Raw genomic sequence first — 24,080 nt, forward strand, 5'->3', positions numbered from 1 at the left:
AGAAGCATCAAAGCGTCCTTTGCTTTAGCGCAGACTATCTCTCTGCAAGGCTGGTTCATCGAAAACGATGCACTTAACCAGAATTTGAACAATCAAAGAGCAAACACACACATAGGTGCATATTTATGAGAAGCTTGCACTGCTCTTGCGTCCGTTTTAGTTATGCAATGGCATCTCCAAGTTGAAAGGTCTTCTTCTGAAATGCAATTGCGGTTGCACACAAACCTGCCTCAATATTTTGGTGAACTTGTGCACTGCATATTTAATGCTTCAAAAACCGCAGGAGTGGTACACTTTTTTAAAGCAATTTCGTCTGGCTTTGTCAGCAGGTTCCGAACTATATTTGGAGTGATTCTGTCCTTTATACACTCTTTGTTTTCCAGTGTATTTGGAGGCATACTGCTTGTGTTATTCCTGATTGTTGGGATTTTGGTCCTATTTATGTCCTATTTTTGTCCTATTTTTGTTGCTTTGCAATGGATGTTTCACCTTTAGGCCAAATGGTGATGGAACTACTACATGTCCTGCTGTGTCATGAACGCATGATACAGTACTTATGACTGTTATTACTTCAGTAACTAAATGACAAACGGTCCTTGTCCTTTCGACCAATATGTTCACACTGCGTACAGTTAACTTTCATCTTGCAAAGTTTTATAGCCTGCTCTACACTAGATCGGCTTCCAGATACATCATACACAGCTATTGGGGGTTGAGTTGTCCCAAGAGATCTATCAGAGTGTACTCCGACTATGCTCTCGGTAGGAGTAGCCATATAAATGTAATCATATAATGACACAACAATGTTATAATGGTTGAATTGTTTATCTTTTTCACCATTTTTGTAATGCCAGTTACAATGCTATATGTCCTCCTACTAATAATTGCAGCTCATGCTCTTTCCACAATAATGCAATCATTTCAATAAATGTTTGAAAATCCAATTCATATCTTTCATATGACTACCTTGGGCATGCAAGAGTAACAACAAAAGGGTAGATTTGTCTCCATGATTTCCTTGGGGAATTACACTGGTCATATCCTGAGATTGCAGATACCATCTGGTGCCCTGGCATGGTTAGGGGACAGATGGGCAACTGCAAGCTAGTTAGGAATTAGGCCCTTGTATTCTGATTGTATGTGTGGAGGCAGTCCCCATAGTCTGACGATTAGGTTGTCTGGATACACAGTCCTACTTGATTCGTAGGAACCACATGACAGTCCAGGTGATTCTAAACTATAAGCACTAGGACAAATGGAGCAGGTTCAATTGGCACACAATCACCAGAAGGACAAGGACTGTGAAACAAAGAATAGGAAGACCAAAGTCTGGAGGGCCAGGTCAGAGAGGACCATGAGGATCAGACATGGGACTCAGGAAACCCAAAAACAAAGCCGCAAGGATGAGCTCTAAGAGGACAATGGTACCAGGGAATAAGAAGAGTCCAGTGTGATCAAAAAAGTAGATGGTATGTTATGTTAATTAAAAAGCAAGGTTTTTAACTGCTTTTTAAACAGCTTAAGGTCTTGGGTGTTTTGCAGACCATATGGAAGGGCATTCCAGGCTTTGGCCACCCTGAATGAAAGGGAGCTGCCCCCTATTCTAGCAAGGTGGTAGCGTGGGATAATGGCTAGGCATTGAGCTGCAGAGCGTAAATGTCTCTAAGGCTCACAGAAGTTAAAACATCTCCTGAGACAGCGGGGTCTGGATTTGTATAAGGCACCATGGACAAGGGTGAGGGCTTTAAACAGAACGCGCTGCCCCACCGGGAGCCAGTGGAAATCCTTGAGATGTTGCTTTGTACTAGACCTACCGGAACTGCCCAACAGCACTCTTGCTGCCGCATTCTGTATGGTCTGTAGCTTTCTCAGCTGATAACCGGGAAGGCAAATATATAAAGCATTGGCCTAATTGTTGCACGATAGGATGAGAGCACGAGTCACCATTTCCTTTCCTGATCTGGGCAGCAGTGGCTAGAATTTCCTTAGTAATTTCAGTGTGCCAAAGCACACTCTGGCCAGTTTTTTATCTGTGGTGAGAATATGAGATCCTCACTGAACCAGACCCCCAGATTCTTCACTGGACTCCCCATTGAGTTAGGCAGGGGGTAACCCGCTGGCCAAAGATCATCCCTGAAGTGCAGGGGAAGGACCCATAGAGGAGGACCTCAGACTTGTCCTCATTGCATTTAAGCTGAGCCCCCACAAGCCATTTAAAGACTGCTGCAAGACATTTTTTGGCTAAATCAGGGGAGAGATCCTTTTCCTTCCCGGTAAAGAGGAGCTGGGTATCATCAGCGTATGCTATGATCTCTGCACTCAGCTCCTCTGCCAGATAGATTAATGACATGGTGTATACGTTGAAGAGAAGGGGGCTTAGAGTTGAACCTTGAGGAACTCCGGTAGCCACCTTTTTAGGTGCTGAAGAAAACGGAGGCAGCCATTCCTGCTATGTTCTGTTCTCTAGAAAGGATTCAATCCAATCGGAATCCGGACCTAAGATTCCGATATTAGAGAGACGGGCTAAAAGTTGACGATGGGGCACCGCATCAAAAGCGGCAGATAGGTCCAATAAAATCAGGTCCACTCTGCCGCCTGAATCTAGGCATTCTCTAATAGCCTCCAACATCTCAACCAGGGCAGTCTCAGTGATGTATGTGGCCCTGATCCAGACTGGGCTGGGTGGAGGGGAGCAGAAGTCTCAACAAACTTGGAGAGTTGTTTGTGGACTGACTTCTCGCACACCTTCGCCACGCCCGGGAGAAGTGAGATAGGTCGGTAACTGGCTAGAGTAGCAGGGTTTATAAAAGGCTTTTTTAGCACGGGGAGTAGCTTAGCCTCTTTACACTCCAGCGGAATCGTGGCGGTTTGAAGCAATAAATTAATGATATTGTTTACTTCAAGGTTCACTACCTCCGACACAGCTGCTAACTGCATAGCTAAGCAAGGGTCCGCTGAAGAACCTGATTTGAGGGATTTAAGAATGGCCAATGTATCCAATGGGGAATGGGTGACAAAGCTGTCAGGGAGATGCTGGCTGAGTTTAGGGCCGGGGCGGTCTGCGCTTGGATGCTTGGCCCGAAGCTGTCCTGCATCATTTGGATCTTGTCTATAAAGATCCCGGACAGCTTCTCACACCAAGAGTTAGAGGCAGGAATAGCAATACGTTCCGCACAAGGCTTAAGGAGGCTCTGGACGACGGAAAATATTTCTTTAGAGTTATTTTTTGACTGAGCGATGCGCTCCAACTTAGTTGCCTTTGGCCTTCCTAATAGTGGCATAGTAATCTTTCTGGGATTTCCTTAGTACTATTTTTGCCAATGGGCAGTAGGCCTGTCTCCAGCTGCGCTCCAACTTTTTACATGATTGCTTTAGCTCTTTAAGCTCGTCAGAGAACCATGGTTTGGATGGAGTGTTTATTGCTCTCTTATTGACCTGAGGTAGGGAAAGATGTTCCACAGCCCGTAAAATCCAGTTATTGAAACCCCCCACAGTGTCAGTCAGGTCCTTAGAAGCGTGAGGGTGGGTGTCTGACAGGACTCTGCACAGGGCAGCGGGCGCAATTTGTTGACGAGGTTTGTCCTTAAGTGACCTCATGGTCGGATAAGGTATCTGGTAGTCCATGATAATTGGATTAAAAAATGGTCGGACCAGGAAACAGAAAATGGTTCCTGGACAACAAGGGGGAAGTTGAAGCTGACTGCATCTAGAATATGCCCCCCCTATGGGATGGGGAACTAATCCATTGGGTCAGTTGAGCAAGATTCAAAGAGTCACTAAGATCTCAGATAGATAAAAGTCTGGACCAGGATGACCATATCCAGAAGGAACATGATGGAGAGCTGGGAACTGAATTGTCATGCCCAGGAGAACAGCTAGGTCCAGTGGGTGCAATACCAGAAGGACAGAGGGAAAAGGAATAGGATCAAGGGGATCAGGATAACCTAGAATGTGAGGAGTCAGATATAATAAGGAGATAGCAGGATCAGAACTGGGTACCAAGACACAGAAATGGTGATGAGAGGATGCTTGCAATGAGTCTAACTACTGACAATCGCTCAGGGTAGCATTCCAACCCATCGTTATTTAGCCCACCATGCCATCACAGATTGTAACCAACAATTTGCAAATCAGTCTGCTCCAGTAGACACAGTCCAGTGGAAATGCCAAGCTAAGTCATTGGTGGAAGTAGGACCAGGGACAGTAAGGACAGAGAAGACCACTACCAAGGTTACCAGGACTAGGAGAACCACAGCTAGGAAGACCATAGCAACTTACAAAATGAGGACTTGGACCAGGACCATGCGGAGGACCAAAACCAGGAGTCACAATGGATGAGGAGAAAAAAGAAGAAAAGTGACAGAAGGTGTAAACCTTTGTGATTCTAGGGAACATATATGAGTATATATGAGGAAATTACTTTTCTAAACACTTCTTAATCATATTTCTAATGTGGTTAGCCCGTAGAGATCCCCATTGCTTCCACCCATTATCAAGCCCATTATCGCCACTTTAGCGGCAGTTTCCTGCCGACAAAGCAGCGATAATTTTATCGCCGAGTTTTGATAATATGCCCCTGCGTTTTTAAATTGCAGGTCCAAAAAGTTCACTATTTAAAGTCAACATATTCATACTTTAACCAATCCTTGCCTTCTCCCTGTCTCTGAAATACATGTCTGGGTTGGGTGGTAGCTGAGCTTTGTGCATTCCCTCTAGACAGTCACACACAAAGGGAGCTGAGATGTGCCACTCACATCCTGAGCTAGAGTGAGAGGGAGGAGCTGACACTTGCACCTGAGGAGGGCTGTGCCTGTCCCCACACATGGGGTTGCATACCACCCTGTAGTGAGTCTGGGGCAGGACACGGTCTTGTGCACCACAAAGACCTTTCTTTGATATCTCCCTAATTCAAAGGCTAAACTGGGTGTAAATACTGGACCTCTGAAACCACATACTCAGAATGCTTCTGGCAGGAAGAAGAGCAGTTGTGGTGCCAAGACGGAGTGCCACATTACTGCTTGCTTTGCTGTGTTGACCTGCTGCCTGCTGCTTCTTGCCTGGGGGTGAGAGGAGTGGTTTTGATTCTACAGCCTGTATCTCCAAAGGTTCTCCAAGGGCTTGTTGAGGTTGCCTCCTGTTTCATAAGTCTCAGGGATATCAAAAACTTCACCTACATCTTGCTACCTCTGCCTGAGCTCCTTTGCTGTGAGTCTTGCTCTGCCAAGTGGTGCCAAATCCACCTCTGGGCCCTTGGAAGTGAGTGTTTGGTGCTGCAACCTAAGAAACCAATGCATCGACACCGACACACCAATCGGAACCGGCACATTTCCCTGTGATATCACTGATGCCTGCAATAAAGCTGTGGCCACCGCTTGCCGACTGAGCGATGCAACAACCTCGACTTACAGCGCAGCCCCAACTCTGCAGATGCAGCGTCACTGCATCACCACTGCTGCATGAGTCTCACCCACTGCATCACTGGCATCTGCAAAGCATCATCCCCAATGCATTCCCTGGCCCTGCGCGGCTTTTCGCCAGAATGTTACCTTCAGTCCAGTGGTTTGACATCGACGCATCAGCCAGACACATAGGGCCCCATTAGGATGGCAGGCGGATTGCTCCCGCCGGGCCAGCGGTGGTCACCGCCGGGCCGGTGGGGCAATCTGCCTGCCATCCCTGTAAAAAAGACCCCCTGACATATTAGTATGGCTGGGGGGACGCGGCGCATTTCCGCCATGGTCGACTTGCGACCGGGCTGAAAAGGCTGCAATGTGGTGGCGGTGTCTGTTTGACACCGCCAGCCATATTACAATGTGCATGTGGAGTCGCAACAGGCCCCCAAGCACTCCGAGAGGAGTGGAGGGTGGACATGGGGGTACCTATGGTACCCCCCTGCAGTTCCATGCACAACATGGCAAGCACAGCGTGGTGCCTGCCATGCTGTGCATGCCTCCCTAACATTGTGGTGGACCACTGAGTGCACCACCAACTCCAATGTTAGAGATGCAGGATGCGCCCGCCACTGTGGTTGGCGCATCCTAATAGCACCCACGGGACCCCCCCCCCCGCCCTTATGGCCAGCGGTCCATTTTCACGACGGGATGGCAGGCGGACTTCGGAAATAACCATTTGCCTTGAACAGCGATTCATCCCCTCCTTTGCTGAATGCATCATTCCTAAGCTTCAATTCATACAAGGTGCTGTCATTCGGGTATAGATGACTCCTGGATCTGGCCCGCGCTCCATCGTAGTTGGACTGGACTTTTAGATTTGCCCCAGTCCAGCACGACCAGATAGGCCCAGTTGGAGCTATTGATTTCTAAGCACAGCATTTTGATTTCAACCTGCAAAATTCATAACTTGACTTTTGTATGTTGTATGTTGGCTTTGTATTATTTTGGCCTTGTTTTACTCATATAAATATTGGCTATTTTTCTAAGCTGGTGTGGCGTACTATTGTGGCGTTTTCAGTTTGTTACTGTTTGTGTGTACACGATAATTTCATCTTTGCCTCTTTAGTTTACCCTCACTGCTCTGTGCCAAACCACCAGAGGGTGAGCACAGGTAAATATTTAGGGGCATATTCACAAGGGAATTGAGAAGTGTGGCATTAAGCAAACATTGCTAATGCCACGCTCCGCCATTCTGAAAATGAAGGGATGTGCCATATTCACAAGAATGCAGCACACCCCTTCATTTCTCCTAGTGCTGGCACTATATCTAGCTGCCTAGCACCACCCCAGGCCCCTTGCAAGGGTGTCTGCGTTGGGAAGAATGATTGCTTATGTGCAGGAAGGTGCCCCTTCCTGCACATAAACAATCCAGAATGGCGAATTGTAACTTTTATGTGTGATGCATTGTGCAGTACACATAGGAGTTGCAAATAGTAATGTTTTAAATGATTGTTCATGTGCAGGAAGGAACACCTTCCTGCACATGAAGAATCATTTATGACAATTTGCTCTTTCTATGTGTGCTGCACAATGCAGCACATATAGAAACAGCAAAATCAAGGCAAAATTAAGCATTTCTCCACTTTTCGCCATGTTAGGACAAGCTTTTCCCCAGTCTTTATTTTGGCGCTGCCTCCAATTTACGCCATACTTGTAAATAGGGGGCAGACTCAAAATCAATGGATGTTGTGGCAGAACTCCCACCTCAACATCCAATGCTCGCCCCCTTCACGCTAAGTGTAGCGTGAAAGGGGGCCTTATTTACAAGTGGCGTTAAGCCACGTTAAATCGCTTAACGCCGCCTTGTAAATAAGGCGAACGGTTTATCGCCACAGGAACGTCATAAAAAGTGACGTTCCTGTGGGTTGTATGACATTACAACGCGTGGTATTACCACGCGTGCCATTACAACGCAGGAATTACAACGAAAGTCGTTACAACGACTTTCGCAGGAGGGCGCTGGATAGTGGAATAGTTTAATTTTCTATTCCAACTCCAGCCCACGTTGACAGTAGGGAAGGAGTTGGATAAAAAATTAAACTATTCCCTATCCAAGAGCACCCTCCAGCGAAAGTCGTTGTAATGACTTTCGTTGTAATTCCTGCGTTGTAACGGCAGTGCGGGGTAATCCCCGCGTTGCCATGGCTGTTCACCTTCCTGTGGCGATAGAGGCTTTTAAATATGCCCCACAGTGTATACTACAATTACCCTGACTAGGATTGTGGTTCCTCCTTGGACAGGGTTCATACCTCTGCCAACCAGAGACCCAATTTCTAACAGTGCTGTAGAGTGTTCTAAATGCCAAGATCATCATAAAGGATCAAGGGCTAACTAAGTGACTGTGATATCCAGTGAAGGATGGTCCACTGGGTTTAGAAGAGGAACTCAGGGGACCAGCAGAGGTGGCACTGAAATTTGTTGATGGAGGAGGTGGTCTGAGCTCTGGAGTAGAGGGTCTTAGTGCTGATAAAAAGTAGGTATGGTAAGGTCTGAGTGCCAGCCGAAGGGATGTGATGCTGATAGAGAGCAGGACCGATGCTTATATCAACAGAAGTAATTTACAACAAGGGGTGGTGATGGACAGAGTCTCTGAATTAAGCAGAGTACTCTCACCCAGTCAAGAGATCAGGGCTAGATCCAACACTGTTTTTTAGCTCATTGCACCATCCCAGTTTCAGAACCTGGCTGTATGCAAATTAGTCTGTCCCTGGCCCAGTGCATCATGGGAACAGGGCAGACCAGACTACAAAAGCCAATTCTTACACTGGGAAGGAAACAAGCTTCCGGGGACCGGTTTCTGGGATTTCAGCCGTCTTCGGCCCGGCTTGCTTGAATCCTGATGGTGCAATGAGCAAGGGACTCACATCTGAGTATACCCTTCCACGCTTAGGGTGGACAAAATAATTTACAACAAGGGGTGGTGATGGACAGAGTCTCTGAATTAAGCAGAGTACTCTCACCCAGTCAAGAGATCAGGGCTAGATCCAACACCGTTTTTTAGCTCATTGCACCATCCCAGTTTCAGAACCTGGCTGTATGCAAATTAGTCTGTCCCTGGCCCAGTGCATCATGGGAACAGGGCAGACCAGACTACAAAAGCCAATTCTTACACTGGGAAGGAAACAAGCTTCCGGGGACCGGTTTCTGGCATTTCAGCCGTCTTCGGCCCGGCTTGCTTGAATCCTGATGGTGCAATGAGCAAGGGACTCACATCTGAGTATACCCTTCCACGCTTAGGGTGGACAAAATAATTTACAACAAGGGGTGGTGATGGACAGAGTCTCTGAATTAAGCAGAGTACTCTCACCCAGTCAAGAGATCAGGGCTAGATCCAACACCGTTTTTTAGCTCATTGCACCATCCCAGTTTCAGAACCTGGCTGTATGCAAATTAGTCTGTCCCTGGCCCAGTGCATCATGGGAACAGGGCAGACCAGACTACAAAAGCCAATTCTTACACTGGGAAGGAAACAAGCTTCCGGGGACCGGTTTCTGGCATTTCAGCCGTCTTCGGCCCGGCTTGCTTGAATCCTGATGGTGCAATGAGCAAGGGACTCATGTCTGAGTATACCCTTCCACGCTTAGGGTGGACAAAATAATTTACAACAAGGGGTGGTGATGGACAGAGTCTCTGGGTATACTCAGACATGAGTCCCTTGCTCATTGCACCATCAGGATTCAAGCAAGCCAGGCCGAAGACGGCTGTATTGCCAGAAACCGGTCCCCGGAAGCTTGTTTCCTTCCCAGTGTAAGAATTGGCTTTTGTAGTCTGGTCTGCCCTGTTCCCATGATGCACTGGGCCAGGGACAGACTAATTTGCATACAGCCAGGTTCTGAAACTGGGATGGTGCAATGAGCTAAAAAACGGTGTTGGATCTAGCCCTGATCTCTTGACTGGGTGAGAGTATTCTGCTTAATTCAGAGACTCTGTCCCTCACCACCCCTTGTTGTAAATATTTTTGTCCACCCTAAGCGTGGAAGGGTATACTCAGACATGAGTCCCTTGCTCATTGCACCATCAGGATTCAAGCAAGCTGGGCCGAAGACGGCTGTAATGCCAGAAACCGGTCCCCGGAAGCTTGTTTCCTTCCCAGTGTAAGAATTGGCTTTTGTAGTCTGGTCTGCCCTGTTCCCATGATGCACTGGGCCAGGGACAGACTAATTTGCATACAGCCAGGTTCTGAAACTGGGATGGTGCAATGAGCTAAAAAACGGTGTTGGATCTAGCCCTGATCTCTTGACTGGGTGAGAGTATTCTGCTTAATTCAGAGACTCTGTCCCTCACCACCCCTTGTTGTAAATATTTTTGTCCACCCTAAGTGTGGAAGGGTACACTCAGACATGAGTCCCTTGCTCATTGCACCATCAGGATTCAAGCAAGCCGGGCCGAAGACGGCTGTAATGCCAGAAACTGGTCCCCGGAAGCTTGTTTCCTTCCCAGTGTAAGAATAGGCTTTTGTAGTCTGGTCTGCCCTGTTCCCATGATGCACTGGGCCAGGGACAGACTAATTTGCATACAGCCAGGTTCTGAAACTGGGATGGTGCAATGAGCTAAAAAACGGTGTTGGATCTAGCCCTGATCTCTTGACTGGGTGAGAGTATTCTGCTTAATTCAGAGACTCTGTCCCTCACCACCCCTTGTTGTAAATATTTTTGTCCACCCTAAGCGTGGAAGGGTCCACTCAGACATGAGTCCCTTGCTCATTGCACCATCAGGATTCAAGCAAGCCGGGCCGAAGACGGCTGTAATGCCAGAAACCGGTCCCCGGAAGCTTGTTTCCTTCCCAGTGTAAGAATTGGCTTTTGTAGTCTGGTCTGCCCTGTTCCCATGATGCACTGGGCTAGGGACAGACTAATTTGCATACAGCCAGGTTCTGAAACTGGGATGGTGCAATGAGCTAAAAAACGGTGTTGGATCTAGCCCTGATCTCTTGACTGGGTGAGAGTATTCTGCTTAATTCAGAGACTCTGTCCCTCACCACCCCTTGTTGTAAATATTTTTGTCTACCCTAAGCGTGGAAGGGTATACTCAGACATGAGTCCCTTGCTCATTGCACCATCAGGATTCAAGCAAGCCGGGCCGAAGACGGCTGTAATGCCAGAAACCGGTCCCCGGAAGCTTGTTTCCTTCCCAGTGTAAGAATTGGCTTTTGTAGTCTGGTCTGCCCTGTTCCCATGATGCACTGGGCCAGGGACAGACTAATTTGCATACAGCCAGGTTCTGAAACTGGGATGGTGCAATGTGCTAAAAAACGGTGTTGGATCTAGCCCTGATCTCTTGACTGGGTGAGAGTATTCTGCTTAATTCAGAGACTCTGTCCCTCACCACCCCTTGTTGTAAATATTTTTGTCCACCCTAAGCGTGGAAGGGTATACTCAGACATGAGTCCCTTGCTCATTGCACCATCAGGATTCAAGCAAGCCGGGCCGAAGACGGCTGTAAGGCCAGAAACCGGTCCCCGGAAGCTTGTTTCCTTCCCAGTGTAAGAATTGGCTTTTGTAGTCTGGTCTGCCCTGTTCCCATGATGCACTGGGCCAGGGACAGACTAATTTGCATACAGCCAGGTTCTGAAACTGGGATGGTGCAATGAGCTAAAAAACGGTGTTGGATCTAGCCCTGATCTCTTGACTGGGTGAGAGTATTCTGCTTAATTCAGAGACTCTGTCCCTCACCACCCCTTGTTGTAAATATTTTTGTCCACCCTAAGCGTGGAAGGGTACACTCAGACATGAGTCCCTTGCTCATTGCACCATCAGGATTCAAGCAAGCCGGGCCGAAGACGGCTGTAATGCCAGAAACCGGTCCCCGGAAGCTTGTTTCCTTCCCAGTGTAAGAATTGGCTTTTGTAGTCTGGTCTGCCCTGTTCCCATGATGCACTGGGCCAGGGACAGACTAATTTGCATACAGCCAGGTTCTGAAACTGGGATGGTGCAATGAGCTAAAAAACGGTGTTGGATCTAGCCCTGATCTCTTGACTGGGTGAGAGTATTCTGCTTAATTCAGAGACTCTGTCCCTCACCACCCCTTGTTGTAAATATTTTTGTCCACCCTAAGCGTGGAAGGGTATACTCAGACATGAGTCCCTTGCTCATTGCACCATCAGGATTCAAGCAAGCCGGGCCGAAGACGGCTGTAATGCCAGAAACCGGTCCCCGGAAGCTTGTTTCCTTCCCAGTGTAAGAATTGGCTTTTGTAGTCTGGTCTGCCCTGTTCCCATGATGCACTGGGCCAGGGACAGACTAATTTGCATACAGCCAGGTTCTGAAACTGGGATGGTGCAATGAGCTAAAAAACGGTGTTGGATCTAGCCCTGATCTCTTGACTGGGTGAGAGTATTCTGCTTAATTCAGAGACTCTGTCCCTCACCACCCCTTGTTGTAAATATTTTTGTCCACCCTAAGCGTGGAAGGGTCCACTCAGACATGAGTCCCTTGCTCATTGCACCATCAGGATTCAAGCAAGCCGGGCCGAAGACGGCTGTAATGCCAGAAACCGGTCCCCGGAAGCTTGTTTCCTTCCCAGTGTAAGAATTGGCTTTTGTAGTCTGGTCTGCCCTGTTCCCATGATGCACTGGGCCAGGGACAGACTAATTTGCATACAGCCAGGTTCTGAAACTGGGATGGTGCAATGAGCTAAAAAACGGTGTTGGATCTAGCCCTGATCTCTTGACTGGGTGAGAGTATTCTGCTTAATTCAGAGACTCTGTCCCTCACCACCCCTTGTTGTAAATGTTTTTGTCCACCCTAAGCGTGGAAGGGTATACTCAGACATGAGTCCCTTGCTCATTGCACCATCAGGATTCAAGCAAGCCGGGCCGAAGACGGCTGTAATGCCAGAAACCGGTCCCCGGAAGCTTGTTTCCTTCCCAGTGTAAGAATTGGCTTTTGTAGTCTGGTCTGCCCTGTTCCCATGATGCACTGGGCCAGGGACAGACTAATTTGCATACAGCCAGGTTCTGAAACTGGGATGGTGCAATGAGCTAAAAAACGGTGTTGGATCTAGCCCTGATCTCTTGACTGGGTGAGAGTATTCTGCTTAATTCAGAGACTCTGTCCCTCACCACCCCTTGTTGTAAATATTTTTGTCCACCCTAAGCGTGGAAGGGTATACTCAGACATGAGTCCCTTGCTCATTGCACCATCAGGATTCAAGCAAGCCGGGCCGAAGACGGCTGTAATGCCAGAAACCGGTCCCCGGAAGCTTGTTTCCTTCCCAGTGTAAGAATTGGCTTTTGTAGTCTGGTCTGCCCTGTTCCCATGATGCACTGGGCCAGGGACAGACTAATTTGCATACAGCCAGGTTCTGAAACTGGGATGGTGCAATGAGCTAAAAAACGGTGTTGGATCTAGCCCTGATCTCTTGACTGGGTGAGAGTATTCTGCTTAATTCAGAGACTCTGTCCCTCACCACCCCTTGTTGTAAATATATCAACAGAAGTGTCATCAGCATTTGAAAAGTGTAGCATATGGGTTCTTAAAGGCGAGGCTGGTATTTACTACAGGTCCAACAGACTGTTAAATCTGATACAGAGCTAGATTAGCTTTAAAGAGTTGCAAAGAGGATGGTCTGCAGAATTCCAAGTAACAGTATGGCCTAACAAGGAGATTCTGAGAGCAAGTATAACTAGCTTCTGGGCTATGGATGAGTAAACAGATTGTAAGAGCCAGTGGCACTAGCTGACAGACTCTGAGGGTTAATGAAAGTGGTCAGAGAGGTGGTGGGAGCACCAAGTGCTGATAGTGGGGCTCTGAGCTTTAGAAGAGAGAGCGGTGTTCTGAACACTGCGGGTCATAATCGGAGGTCAAAGTCTATTAGGGGATTGGGAGGTGGTCTTAAGTCAGTGATAGAGGTTCTCGAAGAGACCTTCAGTGTGATCTGAGCGGTCTCATAACAACCAGATGTAATACAACTGAGGCTGGTTGAAGTGGTAAAGGAGCGAATGGATTATTATGGGCATCCCATGAAGGGGTGATGAGAACATATCTGAAGACTTTTCGTTTCCAGAGACAGAGAGCTTTGCTGATCCTGATGTGATTCACTTCTGCTGATCTTGGAGGTATGGGGTACGCAATTTAAGCTTAAGAGACTTTCTATTATTATAAAACCTAGTTACTAGCAGGAGAGAGTGGTACACAAGGCGCTATAGGACCTGTTTCCACTAACATTGTAATATGATTTCTCCCTTTGTGTTTTATGGAATTTTAACAATGCTGACTGTTTTATTTCTAATCATATGCCTGCTTATGTTATCCAAAATACTGCATCTTAGAGCACGTAGTTTAAAATAAACATTTTAAACTTTACTGTGTCTCTAATTACTCACATTGTAGACTGGTATGAGGGTAAAATGAAAGAGTGTTCTTGATTCCCATCATTTCTGAGAGTGCCCTAAGTCGTATGTTCTGGGTGATCAAATCATTGGTAGCTTCGCTCCAGGACGGAGAGCTAATGAGACACTGGTGCTGGTCGGAATGGGGTTCTGGGTTCTGAGGTGAGTTTCTGGTCCACCACAATTCACTGAGGTCCTGGTTTTCTGTGCATAGTTCTGTGCATAAGCAAAATCCCTGCAACATGGCGCACCTAACGTAGTGGTCTTATATTGGAGACTCTTGTGTAGTGCTTACATCAGTCCACAACACCCTCACTGCTGTTTCCGGATAACAGTTGTGATGATTAACCTACCTTTATAGATGACTTATAGGTTCATTCAAGCTTGAGATTTTAAAAAGGTTCATACTTTGAATTACTACCTATTTGTGCTACAACTTATATGGATTGTATTTTCTCTTCTGTGTCCTCATGGGTGAGGTTGATATCGCCCCGCATAGTTGGGTGCCCGTCCACAATCATTTGCAGGCGTTCGGGTGCCCAATGAAGGCATGGCGGTGCTATTTGTGGTGAGTGCTGAAGCAGCATACCCATTTGATCTTTTTTACTCATGGGTTACCTTTCCTGCAGTGAATGGGGATAGTGGTACGTTTCATGTTTAAACTCCCACTGCCGTCCCTAATATGTATACACCATATAGGTCACAGGAGATTCTGATTTCCACTTGGCAGCATCAAGTTTGATTTAATGGCGCCCTTCCCCACACCATGGGTATGGTTCGGTTGGGTCCCTTATCAATTCCAGGGGCCACTGTGCCTGTACTGGCCGGGTTTACTCCACACCCACGTTACCCCACAGTCCCCATAGTGGTCTTAAGAGTCCTTTATGCCTCTGCTGTAGGGGTGCTTAGGGCTTTAGTACAATACGTTTCACGCAACATCCAGGTGGGGGCATCTGGTGCTGCAGGGCAACCAGTTGGACCAGCCGGGATCAAAATTAGTCCCGTCATGGTTAATTTGGTTATGGGCAAGTCCCCCAAGACAAGGACGAGATGCCTTTTTGGCTTGCCGAGAAATTTGGCCAACTGGAAGCAGTATTTACTTATATGACTCCTGTGGAGAAACACAGGATTCTGACCATTAGTTTGCAGAAAGACTTTGTACCAGAGGTAACTGATTGTGAAAACTGGGGTAGAATATTTGCAGCAGTCCATGCGAAGTTCTTTGGCACACCGCCTATGACTGTTCTGCCCCCCGTGATAAAGCGTGTTCAGGATCAACATGGTCCAGAGGCGGCTGTTGAGTTGGGAAAGGTGTCTAATGCTTTGCGCGATGTCCCCGATGCCGATAAGCCCCGGCAGTTGCTGAAAATGATTGCAGAGGCTTATAAGACCATTGGCCGCAATAGGTTAGGTGTTAAGCCTTTTGCTAAAACAGCAGCGCAACCGCAAATTCAGACGTGTAAGTCTAATAAAGACGACCGTCCTGTTTTTCCAAAGCAGAATTGGAAGATCAAAAAACAGGGGAAACCGCAACAGAACAAGGATCGCGTCCTGCGTCGCCAATACCAGTGTCTACTGAGCGTAAATATGATTTGTGCGACCGTGCGAACATTAGGTACCCTGATAGGTTTTACGTTCCTGATCAACGTTCCCCTTGTTCTTTACTGGAAACATTGGTCTCACAAACTGGTGGAGGAGAACGTGGCAGAGGACAGGGTGCCCCACAGGGACGTGAGCAGCCCCGCCCGGGTGATGGTAAAGTCGACCAGGACGACTTTCTACGCCAGCTACTGACATTTACGTCACCGTAGAAACAGCTGACACTAGGGGGGCTCCCCCTGACAGACTATGAAATAGTCCTTTTGATTGCGGGTGACATACAACGTATATTAAAATTGATATTTTGGGAAAATCTGACTTCCACATATGACATTTTGTTAGGGGAGACAGACTGGCCCTCACCTTTCATTTTGGCCGCTCCGAGAGGGGAGTAGGTAATCCTCCCTAGTTTCACACTCACTGTGCCGAGGGAGCAGGTGCAGAATTTTGCAGAAGAGTGGGCTTTGGAGCTTGCACCGGCGTTGCACCGTACTCAAGTTGGGGGGGATAGACTTTCACCCAGCCACAAGATACCATTGCGGTCTATGCCACAGCCACAACCCCAATATCCCATGCAGCGAGAACCAAAAGCTCCCGTTGCAGAAATCCTTAAACAATTGGAATGTCAAGGTGTAATTGAAACATGTGTGTCTCCCATGAATAATCCTTTATTCACTGTGACCAAGCCTGATGGGTCATACCGCCTGGTTTTAGATTACCGGCATTTGAACACTCAGTCTCGGACATATCCTGTATAAAATACCCAGAGTTCTGCACTAGTCGATAGTCTCGAGAGAAAAAGGTTTAAAACCACACTTGACATTTCCAATGGCTTTTTTAGCCATAACCTGTCCTCGATTAGTAGTCAATGGACAGCCTTTACCTCGGGTGGCAAACAAAAACTGTTCAAAAGGTTAGCCATGGGCTACAAGAACAGCCCAGGCGTCTTTGCCGCTAGGATAGTCTCTCTGTTGGAGAGACTCGACCCCGATGCATACTCGTACATTGATGATATATAGCTCACTGACGACGAATTATGGCTGCATTTGTGTCGCGTTGACTGCATAATTCTTATGTTTGCGGACTTCAGTTACAAACTTTGCAAAATCGCATATTGCAGAGTACACAGTGTTGTTTTTGGGCTATGAGTCCAACAATGAAGGGCGAGGTTTGGCTCCTCACTTTCTGGAGAAATGCGTATGCTTGAGCGCTCCGTCAACTCTGAAAAAGCTCCAATCTTTGCTGGGTTTTCTGAATTTTGGGCGCACTTATATTCCCGAATACACCCAGCATATCAAGCCGATATATTCCTTGATACAACCTGCTTATACCAAATCTTGCTGGCTTCCTGAGCATTCAGCTATAATGCAATCTTTGCCGGCTGATCAACTTGAATCTAAATTCTTGCTGACACGTGACAACCACACAAACCTGATAATAAGAATTGTGCCAGGCGCAGTGGGTTTCACGTATTTGACGTTTAATGAAGGAGACACGGTCCCTACCGCTTACAAGTCAAACTTGTACACTTCGGCTGAAATGCGATTTTCTACTGTCGAGAAAGTTTTGACAGCAGTGTAGATGGCAATTCTTAAAGGAAGGGCACTGTCACAAGGGAAACGCATGTTGGTTGTAACCCAGCATCCTTCCTTGGAGGCAGTGACGAAAGCCAGTGTACCTAATTCAAAGGCTTTTCATCCACGTTGGATACAGTGGGCCACTTCACTGACATTTCCGGATGTCATGGTTATTTTTGACCCCTCGTTGCAGACTCAGGAGTTCTTACAGTATGAATTTGTTCTTCCTGCTCCTCTGTCTTTGCGCCCGCTTGAGGATTACCACTGTATCATTTATACTGACGGTTTGGCGCAACTGGCGACAGATTCTAGTCATGCTTATTCAGCAGCCTGCACAATAGTGGTTGGTACCATTGTGAATGGAGAATTCAGGTCCGATGTCGTGCACACGCAGTCATTAGGGGACTGTACTGCCCAATTGGCAAAGCTACGTGCTTTGGTGCTTGCACTGGAGTATGCTGATCATTTTGTGACTACTCTAATTGTAAGCGACTCTTACTACTGTGTTCAGTCTTTCAACGACAATTTATTCTTTTGGACTCAAAATGACTATCGGGATTCCAAAGGTAGCACAATAAAACACAAAATGCTTTGGGTTAGAGTTGCAGAACTTAAAGAGCGCATGCCTCTCGTTAAATGTATTTCATACTCTTGGTCACCAGCGCGTAGGAGTACACGCTGTTGGTAATAGTCTTGCTGACAAGGCAGCAAAGACAGCAGTGGTGACATATTTAGCAGCACGAGTTACAAGGTGCAAAAGCAAGATTGATGATGACATCTTGGCAGCTATTGCTGGAACAGAGAAGGGAAGTGATTACCCGAGAGGTTTCCCTTCTAAATACTCTTATCATTTAAGTCCTGATAAAGCTCCCTATGTGAGAATTAACAATGTTAGTGACAGATTGATTCCTAACGCGGACCGCAGGCCTTCCTTGATAACAGCCGCTTACGAGGGCATGGCCTCTGCTCATGCCAGCATTTCAGTGACTGTCTCTATCTTGCAACAATGTTACTGGTGGCACGGATTGTATAAACAGACTTGTGATTATGTCCTCACTTGTGACATTTTCCAGCAGATTAAACCTTTGACTTCTGCACGTCCAACACAAACACAGTTGTACATATCCAATAAACCACTTGGGTGTGTTTATTTGGATCACTGCGGTCCTTTCTCTTCTGATAGTTCGTATAAGTTTATCTTAGTTGCAGTGGATTCATGCCCATGCTTCTTATGGGTCTGGCCACAACGCAGCGCTGATGCTCGCACTGTCATCAGGGATTAGCATGTCTTTGTGGGAATTTTTGCATGTGGCACTCTCCATTCTGACCAAGGCCCAGCGTTTGCTTCTAAGGCGAACAAAGAAGGTCTTTGGGGGTGCAGGTCAAATTTTAGTCTCCATACCGGCCTGAGGGCAATAGTGTTGTGGAACAGATGAACCGTAACTTAAAGCAATCCTTGACAGCTAGAGTTTTAGGTGCTGGCAGGAACTGGTTCACCCATTTGTATAGCGTACAACGTGCACTTAATAATCTCCCTAGAAGGTCTCTGGGTGGGCGGACCTCATACAAAATGCTCTTTGGCATTAAAATGTTTGTCCCGGACCTTGAGGGTCTAGACATGGCGGCGTCAGTTGCACCCTTTGAGGTAGATTATCATTGTGCTGTATTACAGATCCTACAAGAGACTTGTGATAGTCTTGCAAAGGAACATTTGCCCTCCACAACTGATGCGCTTCAAATTCCGATAGTTGGCTGCCTACCCCGAGTCGGTGACCTGGTCCGTGAGAAGGTGGAGAACAAGAAGGAGTTCAGCCCCTCTTATCATGCACCTGTTCCAGTGCTTGGCGTGTAGGGTATATGAACAGTCATTTAACCTCCACTTTCTGGTCGCCATGAAAATAGGTACATCTCTATTGACAATGTCAAATTACAATGAGTGGCTTGGTATGACTCCAGCGGTCTCTTGTCCAGCGATGCTGAGAAATTCTGTTTTGGCTACAGCTAACACCAACAGGCCTGACATTGCCATTGAGATGACTACAGTTACTAATCCTTTATTGAATCCATCGGCTGGTGATTCCCAAGAAGATACTGAATATACTTATCCCACAGACGTGTCTTTGCCTGGTGTGCAGACTACTGCTTTTGATCAATCCGCTTTTCATTTGACTCGGACTCAACGACATCAAAAGTCCCATCGAAAATTGCTATTTTTTCAGTTTGGTTTAAAAAACATTTTTTAATTCCCCCTTGGACTTTCATTTGCCTGGTGCTTCTGTCCATTTTTTTGTTCATGTCAATTGGATTTGTAGTAATGTTTTTTTGTCTTTTTAACCCCTTCGCCGCAGGGGTAACTCCCCACGGTGCAGGGGGGAGGGGGATGGAGGGGCGCGGCACCGCGGTGCTCGTGACAAGCCCAGCTCGTCATGAGGCACAGTGGAGCTGTGCTCATGACGAGCTGGGCTCGTCACAACCCCGCCCACTGATTGATTCTCCCACAAAGGCGGGGAATCAATCGCGCGTGGGTGGGTCACGGCCGCGACCGTTATGAGGAGCCCAGCTCGTCATGAGCACAACTCCACTGTGTCTCATGACGAACTGGGTTCGTTATAAGCATGGAAGAGGTTAGTGGACATTATCTTAAAGAAAGATCTTCAATTAGATTAATTGTTGGAACGTTGGCTCCTCACTCCTCATCTCACATCATAAAGAGGGACCTGACCTTTGTTAATATCACAACCTGGCCAGTGTTAGATGGGATTGTGTGGATGCTGTCAAATTTCAAACCCATGGCCCAACAGAGGTTATAAATGTCCCCAATGTGCTTCGTGATTCAATGGGGGAAGTAGTAAAACAAAATATGCGCTCTGATGATTGGGATGTCCAGGCCGTTAAGGGCCCTATTTTCTGATTTGAAATATTATGCTGCATTTGATGCTGAAGATTTATATTTAGATTCTGCTAATTACGCAGACTTATTCTGCTATCAGCATTATGGCAATCATTTCCTGCATAAAGCACATACATTTAAAAATGTGGTTAATTTTACACAATGGGAACATTGTCCAGCACCCATTGAAGGTAGTTCAAAGATATTTTACTGATTTTAGTCAAAATAATCCCAAAGCCTTTTATTTTAAAAGGACTGCACAGTCCTCTTCCAACGTTAGACTCACCCACACTAAATTACTTTATTCAAAGTCCTTTATGGACCAATTATCTGTAGGGAGCTATGAGCTGCGGAAAGATACTATTGATCTTAAATCTGTTTGGGGTTCTAAAAGCTGGCAGGTACAAGGCACAGAAGCTTTGCATCGTGCATGTCTTATCCCGACTCACATGTTGTTTTTAAACTTTTCGATTTCTCAAACAACTTGCTTTGGATTGGCTACTTCTAAAAAAATGAATGCTCCTATCATTCCTGATCTAGGTGCTTATCCTGGACGGGAAAATCACACTGACATGTCTATGGATGAATTGCAATCCCTGGTTACTTATACCTCCTTTAATATGTCCAGCTCTGATGCACAAGGTTGGCTATAATGCCAAAAAAATTCTGATTCTTGCCAACATCGTTTTCTGGGTCTAGGCTACACACAGGTTAGGGTGGACTCTCATTTTGCAAGCTCCCATTGTGTTACAACCTATTCTGTGGGGAAACTGTGTCAAAATTGGCTTAAACATTCCACCCTAACGTCAGTTAAACATAATTTATCACAATTGACTGATGATGTTGATATGTATGACTTTGTTAACGGCCATGTAGAAGGCTGATCTAATAGATGGATATATGCTATTTACAACAAAGTGTGAAAATTGTCTCAAGTTGAAGCTGCTTCTAGACTAAGAGTTATAGATCAATCTAATTTAGAAAAAGTACTTGCTGTCATTGATAGTATCATTAATACTCTTTCTTCCCGAATTTACACATTAGATAACATTGTGTCATCTGTTGCTGATATTGTGCAAGATGAGGTTTCTGTTTTGTACCATGGTCAAAATCAATTGCGCTCTATTATGCAGTTTGCATTGACTTTACAAACTTAAAAATCTGGGAAATTTCCTTGGGATTACATTAATACCTCTTCTCTATTTTTACCATTTAATTCGACTGAAAAACAACAGTTCATGTCTATGAAGGATGCAACATATTCATTACTGCATATTGAAAAACTGGAACCGTTACCACTTTCTGTTGCCTAATCAAATTCTGCTGGTTGGCTTATCCATGGGTTAATCACACTCCCGTTTCCCTTGTTAAAATTCACTTTGTGTATGAAACACTAAGCCTTAGGCAGATATGAACCATTAGGCAGTGCCTATCTCCATGAAGTTTGGTCTCGTCCATTCACATATAGGTGCCTGAGAGAGGGAAAGGAGCTTTATTTAAATGGCGAAGAATGCACTTCCACACCTGATCACTCATTGGTTTGCAAGAACATACAGTTGCACGGCTCTTGTAACACCGAGGTCCCGAATTTGGCTTGCATTTTAAAGGCTAATCCAGTGCCAGCTATAACACCAACTTTCACACTGCTGGCGAACGGTAGTTATTTACTTTTAAATAATGAGGCTTGCTGTGGTATGCTGGCAGGGTTTCTGTACATTGTGACTGTTTCCAACATGTAATTTGCTGTAAAAATGTGTTATTCCCGCCCCCTCATGAGAGACTATCTGGCCTTCGCTTCCGACCTTGAAAGCGAAGTCCAACAAGATGAGCAGAATAAGGGCTTTATTGTCCCAGTGAGAAGTCGCCCTTCTTCCCGTGAAACATTTGTCCTTCACGTGTTAAAGACCCGCACTGAGGTGCATGCGCTTTTAATTACTGATCTCCCACTTCATTTTGCCGCTTTGAATCACATAATATTCAATGCCTCGTCCACAAGAGGCCTGGCTCATTTTTTCAAAGTTGCAAGCTACGGACTTGTGACCTCATTCCAAACTATATTTGGTGTGATACCGCATTTTTTCATTCCTTTTTCTCCAGCATCTTTGGCGGTTTATAGGCATGGGCGGATTTTGCGGATCCACGATCTGCGGATTTGCGGATTTGCGGATCGTGCATCCGCAAAATCGGCGGATTTTGCGGATTTGCGGATCCGCGGATTTGGGGCGGGGCTTCCATGCGAGTGCACATGCCTCTTGTGTGTTTAAAAGGTACACATGATGAAGAGACAGACCCTCCTGGTCACAGGAACAGCAAAGGGATTGCGCTCCTGAAAGTCAAGGATGCAAAGGTCTCTGTCCAGCATCACAGCTGATTTTCGACCGTAGATTTGGGAAGAAGGCACACCTGCCCAGCCTCGATGACGAGCACGATTGTTTTTTGGGCTGATGAATGAGTCACTGCATTTGAGCTTCAACTAGTTCCAGCGACCATGTGTGTGTTACTATGCAATCGCCCCGAAGGGCGCAGGGGTCCCTTAGGTGAGCTGTCCATCATAGTGGGTCAATGGCGGGAAGACGGTGCACACCGCGAGTGTGTGGGCGGGGCTTCCATGCGAGTGCACATGCCTCTTGTGTGGGTAAAAGGTCTGAGACCGATCAGAGCAGTAGATGAAGAGACAGACCCTCCTGGTCACAGGAACAGCAAAGGGATTGCGCTCCTGAAAGTCAAGGATGCAAAGGCCTCTGTCCAGCATCACAGCTGATTTTCGACGGTAGATTTGGGAAGAAGGCACACCTGCCTGGCCTGTTGTAACTATTTTACGATGGCGCCGGCAAGCTGCCAGCGCCATCCTAAAATAGTTACTAAATTAGCTTCAACAGGAAGCTCTAATAGATAAAATCGAGCACCTGCTTTATTTTATCTATTAGAGCTTCCTGTTGAAGCTAACTTAGTAACTATTTTAGGATGGCGCCGGCAGCTTGCCGGCGCCATCGTAAAATAGTTACAACAGGCCAGGCTTCAACTTTTGCCCTGGGCCCGGATCCGCCGCTCGCGGATTTGCGAATTCTCGGTAAATTCGCGGGAGTTCGCGGATCGCGAATTTACCGAAAATTCGAAAAATACGCGAGCGGAACGGATTTTGCGCCCATCCTTAGCGGTTTACCATTAATTCTCGCCTTGGCTGCCGGTGTCCTGCTGCTGATTTGCTTGCTAAAAAATGGCTGCAAGACATGTGTCACAAGACAGCCTGCCCCGGCTGCTGCACCTTCGCAAACAGATGCTTGAGTTCTATTGAACACTACCTCTGGCCACCTTGAGTGTAGCCTATGGATTATCTTTCTGATCCTCATATTTCATTTGCTTGCAACCTGTTTTCCATTGCCTGGATTGTGATTTTGAATGGGCTTTGGATTTGTGCCTCACAAATATGGCGTCTCCTGCCACGGATTATGATCGACTAATGAGTCCCTTAGTGGCCAATGAGTTAAAATGTTCTGGTAATGGGATTATGGCCTTTGCAGCTGCGCACAGTGTTCTAGGTAATTGGAATGTATGTGCAGCGGCGCAGGACTTCTTGGCACGAAGTTATCTTGAAGAACACGCAAGTTGTCCTTTGATGGTGCTAGAGGCTCCATGGATTGAAGAACATGTATGTTAATTCTCTTTATTAAATTGGATGGCTGACTCATTTGCTGATGATAACAATGACTTCCTCTTGGAGGCTGTTGCAACATACTGTGCCTAAACGCTGATGGATTTAATTGGCTCTTGTCCACCTACAACGCGTACTGAACTTGAAATATTATTTTTTCAAATGTTTTTGTTCTCTCCCTTTACATTTCAAAGGCAGTATATAGTCTTTTATGGATTTTTGATTTTTTTCCTGAACTATTTTGAACTTGTTGGTTCAAATTCCTTCAGTTTTGCAAATTATGAACTTGGTTTTGTCTCACTCGAACTTGAACTCTGCATTCCTAAATTGCTTCCTTTTTGGTTTGTGTTCCGATCAGGGGAGGGTGTAGTGAGGGCAGGGGTCTACTCACACACATTGTTAGGTTAACATAAGCGTTTTAGAAGTTAAACGTCATTTTGTCACTTTGCCTCATTTTGCACGCGACACTGTAGGTAGCTGTTCTTGCAAGTTAGAATGCTTTATTTTCTTCACATGGGAACGGCTAGTTTTTCATGGTTCTAGACTTACAGCGCGACCTTAGTCTGTACATTTCGTGCAG

General features: G+C 46.4%; 1 protein-coding gene across 4 annotated transcripts in view; it reads right to left on the reverse strand.

Annotated features, from left to right (window-relative positions):
• The window catches only part of LOC144755198 (coagulation factor XIII B chain-like), a 603,405-nt gene that overhangs the window by 343,027 nt on the left and 236,298 nt on the right, over positions 1-24,080 (reverse strand). The gene's annotated exons all lie outside the window — the stretch shown is intronic.

Source organism: Lissotriton helveticus, chromosome 1_1 (genome assembly GCF_964261635.1).
Source record: "Lissotriton helveticus chromosome 1_1, aLisHel1.1, whole genome shotgun sequence".
NCBI lineage: Eukaryota > Metazoa > Chordata > Amphibia > Caudata > Salamandridae > Lissotriton > Lissotriton helveticus.